At 42.9% G+C, this 15,459-nt stretch overlaps 3 pseudogenes; all 3 read right to left on the reverse strand.

Moving 5' to 3' along the window:
* Positions 1–4,328: 4,328 nt before the first annotated feature.
* On the reverse strand, positions 4,329–5,181 carry LOC125602755 (annotated as a pseudogene).
* A 366-nt stretch (positions 5,182–5,547) lies between these two features.
* LOC125602756 lies at positions 5,548–6,446 on the reverse strand (annotated as a pseudogene).
* A 1,496-nt stretch (positions 6,447–7,942) lies between these two features.
* Positions 7,943–12,562, reverse strand: LOC125602754 (annotated as a pseudogene).
* Positions 12,563–15,459: the final 2,897 nt, after the last annotated feature.

The following is a 15,459-nucleotide window of genomic DNA, read 5'->3' on the forward strand; positions in this document are numbered from 1 at the left end:
ACCACGCCCACACCACCCCCCACCCCCACCCCCACCCCCCCCCCACCCCCACCCCCCCCAACAACCCCCACCCCCCCACAACCCCCCCACCCACCCCCCCCCCCACCAACGCCCCCCCCCCCACACCCCCCCCCACCACCCCCAACCCCACCCCCCCCCCCCCCCCCCCCAAAACCCCCCCACCCCCCCCCCAACACCCCCCCCACCCCCCCAAAAACACCCCACCCCCCCAACCGCCCCACCCCCCACCCCCCCCCCCCCCCCCCCCCCACCCCACCCCCCCAAAACCCACCCCCCCACCCCCACCCCCCCCCACCCCCACCCCCCCCCACCCACCAAACCCACCCCACACCCCAACCAACACCCCCCCACCCCCCCCAAACCACCACCAACCCCCCCAACACCCCACCCCACCCAACCCCCCACACCCCACCCCACCCCCCCCCCCCCCCACCCCCCCCACCACACAACACCCCCACCCCACACCCCCCCACCCCCCCCACCCCCACCCCCCCCCCCACCCCCCCACCCCCCCCACCCCCCCCCCCAAACCCCCCACCACCCCCCCCCCCACCCCCCACCACACCCCCCCACCCCACACCACCCCACCCCCCACCCCACCACCCCACCCCCCACCACACCACACACCACCCCCCCACCCCCCAAACCCCCACCCCACCCCCACCCCCCAACCCCACCAACCCCACCCCCCCCCCCCCCCCACCCCCAAACCACCCACCCCCCCCACCCCCCCCCCCCCCCCCCACCCACCCCCCCCCCCCCACCCCACCCCCCCCCCCCCCCCCCCCCCCCCCCACCCCACCCCCCCCCCACCCACCACCCCCCCCCACAACCCCCCACCACCCCCCCACCAACCCCCCACCACACCCACCCCCCACCCCCCCCCCCCCACCCCCCCCCCCAACCCCCACCACCCCCACCCCCACCACACCCACAACCACCACCCCCCCCCACCCCCCACCCCCCCCCAACCCACCCCCCCCAACCCCCACCCCCACCCCCACCACCCCCCCCCAACCCCACCCCCCCCCCCCCCACCCACCCCAACCCCCCCCCACCCCCCCCCACCACAACCCCCCACCACCACCCCCCCCCCCCAACCACACCCCCCCACACCCCCCCCCCCACACACACCCCCCACCCCCCCCCCACAAACCCAAACCCACCCCCCACACCACCCCAACCCCCAACCCCCCCACCCCCCCCACCCCCCACAACCCCCACCACCCCACCACCCCCACCCCCCCCCCCCCCACCCCCAACCACACCACCCCACCCCCCCCCACACCACCCCCCCCCCACACCCCCCCACCCAACACCCCCCCCACCCCCCAACCCCCCCCCCCCACCACCACCCCCCACCCCCCCCCCCCACCCCCACCAACCCCCCACCCCCACACCCCCACCCCCCCACCACCCCCACCCCCACCCACCCCACCACCCCCCCCCCCCACCCCCACCCCACCCCCACCCCCACCCCCCCCCCCAACCACCCACCCACCCCCACCCCACCCCCCCCCCCCCCCCCCCCCCCCCCCCACCCCCCCCACCCCCCCCCACAACCCCACACCCCCCCCCCCCCCACCCCCCCCCCCCACCCCCCCCCCCCACACCCCCCCCCCCAACACCCCCCACCCCCCCAAAACCCCCCCCACCCACACCCCCACCCCCACCCCCCCCCCCACACCCCCCCCCCCCCCACACCCCCCCACCCCCCACCCACACCCAACCCCCACCCCCCCCCCCCCACACCCCACCCCCCCCCCCACCCCCCACACCCCCACCCCCCCCACCCCCCCCCCCACCCCCCCCCCCCCCCCCCACCCCCACACCCACCCCACCCCCCCACCCCCACCCCCCCCCCCCCACCCCACCCACCCCCCCACCCCCCCACCCCAACCCCACCCCACCCACCAACCCCCCCCCCCCCCAACACCCACCCCACCCACCCCACCCCCCCCCCACAACACCACCCACCCCCCACCCCCCCCCACCACCCACCCCCCCCCCCCCCCCCACCCCCCCCACCCACCCCCCCCCCCCCACCCCACCCCCAACCAAACACCCACCCCCACCCACCCCCCACCCCCCCCCACCCCCCCCCCCCCCCCACCCCCAACCCCCCCCAACCCCACCCCACACCCAACACCACCCCCCCCCCCCCCACCCCCCCCACCCCCCCCCACCCCACCCCCCCCACCCCACCCCCCCCACCCCCCACACCCCCCCCCACCCCCCAACCCCCCCCCCCACCCCCCCACCCCCACCCCCCCCCCACCCCACCCCACCCCCACAACCCCCCCCCAACCCACCCCACCCCACCCCACCCCAACCCCCCCCTCACCCCCCCCCCCCCAACCCCCAAAACCCCAACCCCCCCCAACCCCCCCACCCCACCCCAACCCCCCCACCCCACACACCAACCCACCCACCCACCCCCCCCACCCCCCCCACCCACCCCCCCCCCCCCACACCAACAACCACCCCCCACCCCCCCCCCCCCACCCCACCCACCACCCCCCACCCCCCACCCCCACCCAAACCCCCCACCCCCCCCCCCCCACCCCCCCCCCCCCCACCCCCCCACCCCCCCCCCCACCCCACCCCACCCCCCCAACCACACCCCCCAACCCCCCCCCCCCCACCCCCCCCCCACCCCCCACCCACCCCCCCACCCCCCACCCCCCACCCCCCCCACCCACCCCCCCCCCGACCCCCCACCCCCCCCCCCCACACCCCCCCCCCACACCCCCACAACCCCACCACCGTCCACCGCACCCCCCCCAAACCCACCACACACCAACCACCCCCCCCCGACCAACACCATACCCCCCCCCCCCCCAACCCACCAACCACACCCCAAAACCCACCACCACCCCACCGCAGCAGAATGCTATTCGAGCAGTAGTGGATCAAGGTATGCAACGACCTGAATAAGGATAAAAGGCCCTGACTAAGGAAGAGATGCAGCATTACGAGCTATTCGTAGAAGCGTATACTTTAAGTTTCGTACGAGATGTAACCCCTATGCCACATAATGGTTGTAGACCCCCTAAAAAACGACGTGTATAGAACTAAATAAGGCTGAAAGGGTTTCAAGAGAAATAAAATGATTCAATGATCTGATCAATAAAATTACTATGGTTCGAGAGAAAGTCAAAGTATCTACTCGGACACTACAGTGGAAGTGTGTTGAATCAGAAGAGAGACGTAAGCGTCTTTATTATGGACGCTTTATTCTGTCTCCACTTATGAAAGGTCAAGCCGACACAATAGGCATTGCGATGCGAAGAGCTTTACTTGGCGAAATAGAAGGAACATGTATTACACGTGCAAATCTGAGAACATACCACATGACTATTCTAACATAGTCGGTATTCAAGAATCAGTACATGAATTTTAATGAATTTGAACGAGATTGTATTAAAAAGTAATCTATATGGAACGCGCAACGCGCTTATTTTGTGTCCAAGGTCCCGGATATATAACTGCTCGAGACATAGTTTTACCGCCCTCTGTGGAAATCGTTGATAATACACAGCATATAGCTACCTTAACGGAACCAATAAATTTGTGTATTGGATTAAAAATCGAGAGGAATCGCGGATATAGTTTAAAAATGTCAAATAACTTTGAAGACCGAAGTTATCCTATAGATGCTGTATTCATGCCTGTTCAAAATGCGAATCATAGTATTCATTCTTATGGGAATGGGAATGAAAAACAAGAGATTCTTTTTCTAGAAATATGGACAAATGGAAGTTTAACTCCTAAAGAAGCACTTCATGAAGCCTCCCGGAATTTGATTAATTTATTTATATCCTTTTCTACATGTAGAAGAAGAAACGTTCTATTTAGAGAACAATCAACATCAAGTTACTTTACCCCTTTTTCCTTTTCATAATAGATTAGTTAACCTAAGAAAAAAAAAAAAAGAACTAGCGTTTCAATATATTTATTGACCATTAGAATTGCCTCCCAGAATCTATAATTGTCTCAAAAGTCCAATATACATACATTATTGGATCTTTTGAATAACAGTCAAGAAGACCTTATCAAAATGGAACATTTTCACATAGAAGATGTAAAAAAGATATTAGACATTTAGAAAAAAATAAAAAAAGCATTAAAAAAATTTGACTAAAAAGTCAATTTAAAATTGAAATGGATTTTAAACCTTCAACGTATTTTCGATTTTCCAGTCAAACCTATTTTACTTAATAAAATTAATTTAGATATGTATCTAGGGAGAATTCATTTTGAAATGACTACTCCCTAGATACCCACGCCTTTTATTTTATTTACAATTGAATAAATTTAATTAAAAAAGACCTAAAGTTAGAGATTTATCAATTGGTAATGTTGCTCCAATACCTAACCACAGGGCCACCACGGTGCCAATCAAAAAGACGGTTGTCGCGACTGGACGACGAAATGGATTTTGGAACTTATTAACATTTTCCAAAAAGGGTACGGTTAATAATCCCGCCGGTACTGAAGCCATTAAAAGAACACCCAATAATTTGTTAGGCACTGTACGAAGTATTTGAAATACAGGAAAAGAAATACCATTCAGGTAATATTTCCAAAGAGTTGCAAAAGGATCCGCAGGTTCACCAATCATTGATGGTTCTAAAACCGCTAAGCCTACGTTACAGGCAATGGTACCAAGAATGACTACTGGAAAAATATATAAAAGATCATTGGGCCATGCGGGCTCTCCGTAATAATTATGACCCATACCTTTAGCTAATTTAGCTCGTAATACAGGATCATTCAAATCTGGTTTTTTTGTTATTGGGATAGGTGAATTCTTATGGATCCATCCCCCGAGGGAACCGGACATGATAATTTTTCATCATCCGGCTCGAGCAAGAATTAACCAAACTAAATTAATACATACAAAAATATATATGTTATCCACAAGTATTTAATATGTAAAAAAGAATTATCCGATTCCAAAGTTATTGCAACTAAAGATTACCATAAATTCCATTCTTACAGGTAAATGCTCAACACCCACGTAAGCTTAAAGTTGATCATGATTAAGTGCTTTCTGGATCGTCTCATACCTTATCAATTAATCCTTAATCTCAAAAATTATATCGAGATTTTTCAAATACAAAGGATTTACTTGTTACTAATGAAGTCTACCCTCTACTCTTCATTAGATCCTGTATTCACTCCGATAGTATCAGAAATCGAGTCGATGCAGAGGAAATGAATGCATTTACATACTATTAATTTTTTATTTTTTTTAGCTCTTTTTTAGTAAAAAATAGCTAAAAACATAATCCTGATTATGTTCCATCCCTTAATCTCCTGGATTTTTGATTTTACGGAGCCCACTCATCCACGACATCGTCGGGTATTATGATCATAGAAAAGATTCTCTTCAAGTGAACCAGCCTATCCCCTGTATGGGGCTTACACAGTGGTTGGAACAAAGACACATTTGGTTGTGAATTCCAATGTAGCAGATAAAGTCATATTTCTGCACGGCCCGATCAATAGTTCAAGTCACACACTCCCATAATCCATTTTCTCTTCATAGAATTCCCTTCAACTTTTTATGTCAAAAAAATAATACAATATTGTGGAGTTGAAGGGAAATATCCAAATACATGTCTTATTTTTTTAATAATCCATATTTATAGCAATAAAATACGATTGTTCCTTCACCAAGTAATAAGATAAATTAGTAATTAAAAATATCTAGAATCTATATTATTTATAAGGGACCAGAAATACCTTGCTTACGTATCATTAAGAAATGCATTAACATAAATACAGCCGTAAGAAGAGGTAATACAAAAGTGTGTAAACTATAAAACGAGTCAAAGTGGATTGTCCAACACTAGCACTTCCGCGTAATAATTCTACAAGAGGCGATCCTATTACCGGAATAGCGTCAGGTACACCTGTTACAATTTTGACTGCCCAATAGCCAATTTGATCCCAAGGTAAAGAATAACCTGTTACACCAAAAGATGCGGTCAATACACCCAGAACCACACCAGTAACCCAAGTTAATTCGCGAGGTTTTTTTAAACCACCGGTGAGGTATACACGAATACGTGCAGGATCATCATTAGGACCATCATACTTGCCGACCATCGATGAACTGATCGGATTAACCAACCAAAGTTAGCTTCAGTCATTATATATTGAACAGAAGCAAAAGCCTCAGTAACAGTTGGACGGTAATAAAAAGTCATAGCAAATCCCGTAGCTACTTGTACTAAAAAACAAGTAAGGGTAATTCCTCCTAGACAATAAAATATGTTGACATGCGGAGGAACATATTTACTAGTTATATCGTCTGCAATCGCTTGAATCTCAAGACGTTCTTCGAACCAATCATAAACTTTATTGAGATAGGTAAACCAAGGTTCCTCCCCCTCCAAGAACTGTATATGAGAATTTCATCTCGTACAGCTCAAACAAAAAAAAGACCCAAATACTGATTGAAACGGATATGGAATATAAAGTTTTAAACTTCTCTCTCATTCAATATTATTTAAGAGTCAAAATGCGAAAGCTCTTCTTTGTGGTTAAATGCCAAAAACTCAAGTCAGCTCATACGTCTTTATGTTGTGTTGATCGTTACAGGCCTCTTGAATCTTCTAGATTACCTACCGTTATTGTCTTTTTTAGTTGGTATTTGTATGGAATGGGAATACGGATTTCTTCTTGTTTTCTTTATTATTGATAGGAATTTTCTTGTTAAGACCCTACTTATTAATTGAAACCTCAGATTCATACGAAAACCACGATAATTCAATGAAACCTTCAAAGTCCAAAGTTCACTGAGTGAGAACCATTGGATCATCACTTATTCAATAAAAAAAAAGAGCTATAATGATTAAAAACATAAAATACAAAGAAGCGTTTGTCCTTTGATCTAAATAAGAGTTTAAAAAGCAGAAAAAAATTGATTTATGAAAATTTATAAGATAGAACGGAAAGAAGTCCGGCTACGAGGTCTAAGTATTAAGTATGAATCATAGTTCGAAAACTTTGTGATCTATTTGATCTATTTCGTGCTCCAGATACTCGAATGAATATCCGACGAAATAAAACCATCTTGATAAAGATGACAGACCCCCTTCTCTGTACTATCCATAGGGTCAATTCTAACAAGTCACACACTCATATTCCGGAAATATACAATGCAGAAAAAATTTCGCGGTCGAACTACCAAAGGAGAATAGGTGCAAAATTTTAGACCTACATACTTTACTTTTTTGTATCGAACAAAAAGCTAGCACTTCAAGATTCTTCTCAGTCTAATTCATTGAAATTCCATCCAGTAGAACAGAGGAATTATAAATCTCCAAAATAATAGATAGGAATACCGCAAATAGTGCCATTGCAACACCCATCAAAGGGGTCGTTCCCCATCCAGGAGCTACTTTACCATATTCAGAATTCAACGGTTTCAATAACTTCCCTACAGTAGTGCTTCTTGGACCAGATCTAGAACTATCTTCAACAGTTTGTGTAGCCATAAATCTTATTTTGTATTCATTACGATCTGTTGACTTTGTATACCATTCCGTTGTAAATAAACGATCTTAGCATAGATCCATTGTGGTCTTTCAATTATATAATAATGGAAACAGCAACTCTAGTCGCCATCTTTATATCTGGGTTACTTGTAAGTTTTACTGGGTATGCTCTATATACTGCCTTTGGGCAACCCTCTCAACAACTAAGATCCATTCGAGGAACACGGGGACTAGTTGACGTAATCAGCCTCCAAATAGTTGGAGGCTGATTACGTCAATGAAGAGAATGAAAAATTATTTCATTTTTTAGTTGAAATTGTAGGCGGTTCCCGAAAAAAATAGCGAAAAAAATGATCCCTAAAGTCGATACTAAGAGAAATGTATAAACCAATGCTTCCATAAATTTGATCGTGGTTTACAATTATAGCTTTCATACCTGTTTTGTTTATGTTTACTGAAGGAGTATACCTCCGGATAAAGAACAAAAAAGAGTCAAAGAAACGGCAGCGATTTAAATCAAGATTCCTACAGTACCCTACCTATTAAATGAAATCAAAAAAATCGCAAACAGAAACTAAAAGAAAAAAGCAATGTTGCATCAGACTGCTTGTCTTTTTGTAGTTGGATCTCCAAGTTTTTGGAATGCCCCAAATTCCACCTGAGCATCCAAATCTGGATCAATACCAGCAAAAACCTCTGAAGAGGGTTCTAGAACCATGCCAAATGTGTCCAAAGAAGAAAGTAGAGCAAACGAAGCATGCCCAAAAGTAAACCAACCTCTTGGACTGCTACGAAAAACACCATCGGATTTCAAAGTAGCACGATCTAATTCAAAATCTCACCCAATTGAGCCCGTCTAGCATATTTTTTCACAGTTGCGGGATCACTATAACTTACTCCATTGAGTTCACCACCATAAAACTCAACAGTTACACCTACTTGTTCGACACTATATTTAGATTCTGCCCTTCTAAACGGGACGTCGGCTCTAACAATTCCGTCTCCGTCTACCAAAACAACCGGAAATGTTTCAAAAAAGTAGGCATACGGCGTACAAAAAGTTCACGCCCTTCTTTATTTCTAAAGACGGGGTGTCCTAACCATCCAACAGCTATTCCATCCCCATTGTCCATTGAACCCGCTCGGAATAATCCCCCTTTTGCTGGATTATTACCAATATAATCATAAAAAGCTAATTTTTCAGGAATTTTAGACCAAGCTTCTGATACACTTTGATTTTCAGCTAGTCCGGCACTAACTCTTCGATATATTTCTTGTTGAAAGTATCCCTGATCCCATTGATAACGAGTAGGACCAAATAATTCGATGGGAGTAGTTGCAGAACCATACCACATAGTTCCAGCAACAATAAAAGCTGCAAAAAGACAGCAGCAATACTACTGGAAAGGACGGTTTCAATATTTCCCATACGTAATCCTTTGTATAGACGTTGAGGCGGACGAACACTAAGATGGAATAAGCCCGCTAATATACCCAACGTCCCTGCTGCAATATGATGAGAGGCTATTCCTCCCGGAACAAAAGGGTCAAAACCCTCCACGCCCCACGCCGGATTTACGGGTTGGACCTTTCCGGTTAGTCCATAAGGGTCGGATACCCATATTCCAGGACCATATAATCCTGTTACATGAAATGCGCCAAAACCAAAGCAAGCCACTCCTGAAAGAAATAAATGAATTCCAAAAATCTTGGGCAAATCCAAAGAAGGTTTTCCTGTACGTTCATCACAAAAAATTTCTAGATCCCAATATACCCAATGCCAAATAGCTGCCAAGAAGCACAAGCCAGAAAACACGATATGTGCTGCGGCTACCCCTTCGTAACTCCAAAGACCCGGATTCGTTATAGTCCCTCCTGTAATATTCCAACCGCCCCATGAATTGGTTATTCCTAAACGAGTCATGAAAGGTATAACGAACATACCTTGTCTCCACATTGGATCAAGAACAGGGTCGGAGGGATCAAAAACAGCTAATTCATATAGAGCCATGGAACCGGCCCAACCAGCAACCAGAGCAGTATGCATTATATGAACCGAAAGCAAACGACCGGGATCATTCAATACAACAGTATGAACACGATACCAAGGCAAACCCATGGAAATACCCCTTTATCAATGAAAAATAGACACTATGTAACTTTATTGCATTGGAAAAAACTATGTTACGGACCCCCCCTTTTTAGGTAATTATTTCGGAGAAAGGATTAATATTTGTTCTATTCTGTTAGTAATAATGGAACAATTCGATTCATAGGAAAAAGGGAAGCGGATCTATTCTATATCCGATAAGTACCAATACGCAATGGGGGTGAATCCTATGTTATATGAACCAAGATAGCTATTGTTGTTCAGAAGCCCGTTCGTAAAAAGTTTCCTTTAATTTTTATTCATTCTCTCTTACTTTACTTTTATTTTATATTTTATTTTAGCTTATTCAACTTCTGTATTAAATATGATTAATTTAAATATGATTAATATTAATAAAGTAGGAAAAAAGGATAATATGATAAAAAAAAATGAAACCCCAGTCTTACGTTTCCACATCAAAGTGAAATAGAGAACTTCATTCTCTTTTTTTTTCATTTCATGCCTATTGGCGTTCCAAAAGTACCTTTTCGAAGTCCTGGAGAAGGAGATACATCTTGGGTTGACATATAGTGCGACTTGTCAGATATATTGGGCTATATGGGATTTCCCCATTTTCTCCCTCGATCGAGATATCCTCTGTTTCGCTCAAAAAGATTGATTGAATTATCAAAAATTTGTAACGCGAAGCGCAAAAAATAAATTAGAATTAAATGCAGGGAGTATTAGATTGATATTAGATTATCAAAATTTTTTTATGGTTTACGTGATCGGACTAATAAAATTAAGTATCCAGGCTCCGTTTAGCAAAAATCCAATTGATAATTAATATATAATATTTTTATAATTACTACTTAATATGATATGAATATGATATCAAAATATGATAAAAATTCTATTAAAAAATAAAAAAATACAAAAAATTGAAACAGGGTGATCTAAAACTGTTGATCAAATAAAATAATATAATTAAAAATTTATTGACTATTTGACAGAAGACATGTGAAAGAAATGAATTGAAAAAAAAAGAAGAGTAGTAAAAAAAAAAAAAGACGCGGTATTTGGTTCATTTGTCCTATATGTGCAAATCAAAATCGGGCAAATTTTTCCTTTTACTCGGAGTAGAGCATAAACCTAAAAAAACGGAATAAAAAAAGGAAGAAGCCCATTCAGGAACAAGAAAAAACCATCCCCATTTCAACTGAATCTCGATGAAAAAAAAATATCAATGAATCAAGTTAGTCTGACAGGCCTAATCAATCGTTTTATTATTTTATTATTAGGATTATAATATCTAATAAATAAAAGGGGCCAAAACTTATTTATTTTTTCTTTTACTTTTAAAAGGGAAGCAAGCCCTTCCCTTATTAAGTTAGAAAGAAAAGCCTTCTCTGAAAAAAAAGGGGGGTTGGAATCGACACATTGATTTTTTAACAATTTTTGTTGAACCGTATGCATCAAAAGGTGCCTGTACGGCTCCTAAGGAATAAAATTTTATCCTAATCAACCGACTTATCGAGAAAGATTGTTTTTTTTAGGCCAAGAGGTTGATACCGAAATCTCGAATCAACTTATTAGTCTTATGATATATCTCAGTATAGAAAAGGATACCAAAGATCTTTATTTGTTTATAAACTCTCCTGGTGGATGGGTAATATCTGGAATGGCTATTTATGATACTATGCAATTTGTGCGACCCGATGTACAGACAATATGCATGGGATTGGCCGCTTCAATAGCATCCTTTATCCTAGTCGGAGGAGAAATTACCAAACGTATAGCATTCCCTCACGCTTGGCGCCAATGAGTTTTTTTATTTTAGAGAAAAAATACTATGCCTTCGCCCTCGGAAATATGAATTAGTTAAGTAATAATAGCATGGCACTTCGAATTCGATATGAAATTTTTTAGATTAAAAAAATTAGATTATATATTGAAAGAGTAGTATGGGATAAGAAAGGGGTATTTAAAATGATATCTTCCCTATTCGGGCACATCCCAGCGTCACAAACTTTGTTTTCACACCGGAAGCTTATTTACAAAAACAAAAAAAAAGACACTTTGGGATTGCTGAATCATAGACGGATCAAAAAAAATGATATATAAAGCAACGGAACCATCATAGTATTTTTTTAACTCCTACAAAACAAAAAAGAAGGATGGTAATTGGATCATTTATGGATCCGCGTATAATAGAACCTATATTTTGTTTTCTTTCGCCGAAAGGAAAGGTCAAAAACGTAAATTCCATTCTAGAGCCGTATGCAACGCACAAAAAAAGCCTGTACGGTTATTCAAATTTCTCTGTTTTTTTGGTTATCTCGCCTCATTCTGCGAAATAGAAAAAGCTTTTCTATTATATCATCAGGGTAATGATCCATCAACCCGCTAGTTCGTTTTATGAGGCACAAACGGGAGAAGTTATCTTGGAAGCGGAAGAACTACTAAAACTTCGCGAAACCATCACAAGGGTTTATGTACAAAGAACGGGCAAACCTATATGGGTTGTATCCGAAGACATGGAAAGGGATGTTTTTATGTCAGCAACAGAAGCCCAAGCTCATGGCATTGTTGATCTTGTAGCGGTTCAATAAAAATAGGAGCGATTTCATGCAAATCTACCACTGCTAATTTTTATATCTTTTTAGATTAAAGGTTTAGTTTCATATTCTCTTCAATATATTTTTTTTATATTGAAGAGAATCTTGAAGAGAAGTAATTCAGAATTAGCCGGTTAGAACCCATCTAAACCAGCCCATTATTTATATGATTCCGTATGCCAACCATTAAACAACTTATTAGAAATACAAGACAGCCAATCCGAAATGTCACAAAATCCCCAGCGCTTCGGGGATGCCCTCAGCGACGAGGAACATGTACTCGGGTGTATGTGCGACTCGTTTAGATCATAGACTGAAACACAAAAAGGAAATTCTTTTTGAATATCAAGGATCAGTACCTGTTAATAAAATAGAATGGAGGAACTCGATTCATTATTTCAAAAAGATAGATCATTCATATCTTCTATTGTGTCTGAAACTTATGGTTTACATTGGTGCAAATCCAATCAACTCCATTTTTAGAAAACCCCCAATGATAACAATGGTTATCAATTAAGCGGGGGAAATCCCATTTTTTTATTAAAAAGATTCCACTCTTGAAAGAAAAAACGGACTAACAGGTAAATGACCAAATCAATTTTAAAATAAAATACCGTTACTGTATAAAGTGGATCTCATTGTGAAAGATCTATTACTGGAATATAATGGGGTAGAGCCAAAGAATGTGAATTGTACAAGTTACCAATAGTATTGATTAATTAAAAGAAGGAGCTCCGGTGTATAGAGAGGACCTCACCGTTTTAGAAGTAACCATAGAAACGAAGGAACCCACTATTTATCCATTTCTATTTACTACTTTTTGTAGTTATTCTATTTTTTTTATATCAAGTACCAAGGCAATTTATCCTTTCAAAGCAAAGGAAAATACCTAGCCAAAAATAGTGGTGGGGAAGGTTAGAGTAGCAAAAGCCATTGGAATTTTTTTTTATACATTGGAATAATTCGTTTGGTTATTAATGACTAGTAAAGGGGAAAAGAATAACTAAAACTAAAAAAAGAATTAGTTATTCATCAAAGTTTGATTTATTCAATGACTAGAATTAAACGCGGATATATAGCTCGGAGGCGTAGAACAAAACTTCGTTTATTTGCATCAAGCTTTCAAGGGGCTCATTCACGACTTACACGAACTATGACTCAACAGAGAATAAGAGCTTTAGTTTCGGCTCGTCGGGATAGGGGTAAAAGAAAAAGAGATTTTCGTCGTTTATGGATCACTCGAATAAATGCCGTAATTCACGAAACGGAGGTATTCTATAGTTATAACCGATTCATACACAATCTGTACAAGAAGCAATTACTTCTTAATCGAAAAATACTTGCACAAATAGCTCTATTAAATAGGAGTTGTCTTTATACGATTTCAAATGAGATCAAAAATGAGGGGATTGGAAGAAATCCACTAAAATATTTGAAATAGAGTTCTTAAGTAGAATAAGCTCGGGGAGGGTAGAGTAGAAATTAGTATTATAAAAAAAGTCGTCAAAACAAAACGAGGGTATATAGTCGCTAAAAAAAGACTTATTCTTTTTCTTTTCGACGATTCTTTTCTTTTTTTTTTTTTTATGACAGAAACAGACGTAACAATCAAATTTTGATTCTTGATTGGATTTGTCGAACAAAATATTAACCTCTTTTTTAATTCCTTCAGATTAGTTATTCAATTGAAGAATAAGTCTATTTTTTTCTGGTTCTAAGGCTAGTAGTTCTAGGGGTCGACTCACTTCTTTCAAATTGTTTCTGATTATTAAGAAAAGGTAACAAAGATAAAATACGAGCTTGTTTTATAGCAATAGTAATTAATCGTTGTTGTTTTAAAGTTACTCTATTCACCCGTCTAGATAATATTTTTCCTTGTTCACTAATAAATCGACTAATTAAACTCATGTTTCTATAATCAATTCGATCCCCCGATTGGATCGGGGGCAAACGCCGACGAAAAGATCGCTTGGATTTAGTAAAAGGTCGCTTAGATTTATTCATAATTTTTTATTCCTTACCTATAAAATCCTATTTTTGATCGGATCAAAATAAAAACGATTGCTATTTCTATATAGGATAGAGTTTCTATATAGAATTAAGAATATAGGATTTGATTTCTTTCTATTATTTTATTTGTTTATATTTATATATATGTAATAATACGTAGATACTCTCATTATTCCTGTTCTTAAAATAAAATTTGACATACAAGCACTCAATTTTATCTATTTTCTTAATTTCCCCATGAATTGTATGTTTATAACAATAGGGACAGAATTTTCTCAATTCCAATCGACTAGGAGTGTTATGCCGATTCTTTTGAGTAATATATCTGGAAATTCCAGCCGATTCTTTCTTAATATCATTTCGAACACAACTGGTACATTCCAAATAATTGTTACTCGAACATCTTTACCTTTGGCCATGAAACCTCCTTTGGATTTATGATTCACCCCCAATCTTCTATTTTAATTTTAGGGTCCATAAAGAACAAGAACAAAAAAATAGAAGCGGTTAATTAACTCAAAAAAATGTCTTAAATATTTCGTTGCAATGAATATTAATTAGTAATTAAATAAAAAGAAAATAATAAGTAATAATGATTTTTGAAAACTATATTTCAAATCTTTGTACAGTATTTTTTTTAAGTATCTCGTAGATACTCTTTCCCTAGCAACACTTTTTTTTAATTGGATCCTGAACCTCGTTTTTATGACCTTTCGCGGCCCCCCTTTTTTTTTTCTAATTCTTTTTTTAGAATTAAAAAAAAAGGGGGGTTTATTCCCCGATCGTTGATCGTATCTCTAAATTTTTTTTTCTCCTTTCTGATGTTAATAACTAGAATTAAAAAAAGGGAAATGTTAATGCATCTGGAAATAAACGATTAATCTCTATTAATAAACCTGCTAAGAAACGAACCATAGAGTACTTTAGTACCGGTGCTACGGAAAGATATGTTTTAGATCTCGCATTGAAATCCTCCTTCTTTCTTCTTTATTGTATTACAATATATATAGTAAGATATATAACGATAGATGTACATGTAGTTAAGAAGTTCTTGTATTTGTATATGGAACCCCCAGTTTCAAAATTAGAATGGAAATATTGTCTACTAGAACGATCTTATAGATTCCATTTTCAAATGGAAAACGCTTTTTATGTAATTTTGAAATGATAGGATTTGCCTAAAAAAAGTAATTTTTTTAATTATACTTAT

This window comes from Brassica napus, unplaced genomic scaffold, assembly GCF_020379485.1.
Source record: "Brassica napus cultivar Da-Ae unplaced genomic scaffold, Da-Ae ScsIHWf_2967;HRSCAF=3753, whole genome shotgun sequence".
NCBI lineage: Eukaryota > Viridiplantae > Streptophyta > Magnoliopsida > Brassicales > Brassicaceae > Brassica > Brassica napus.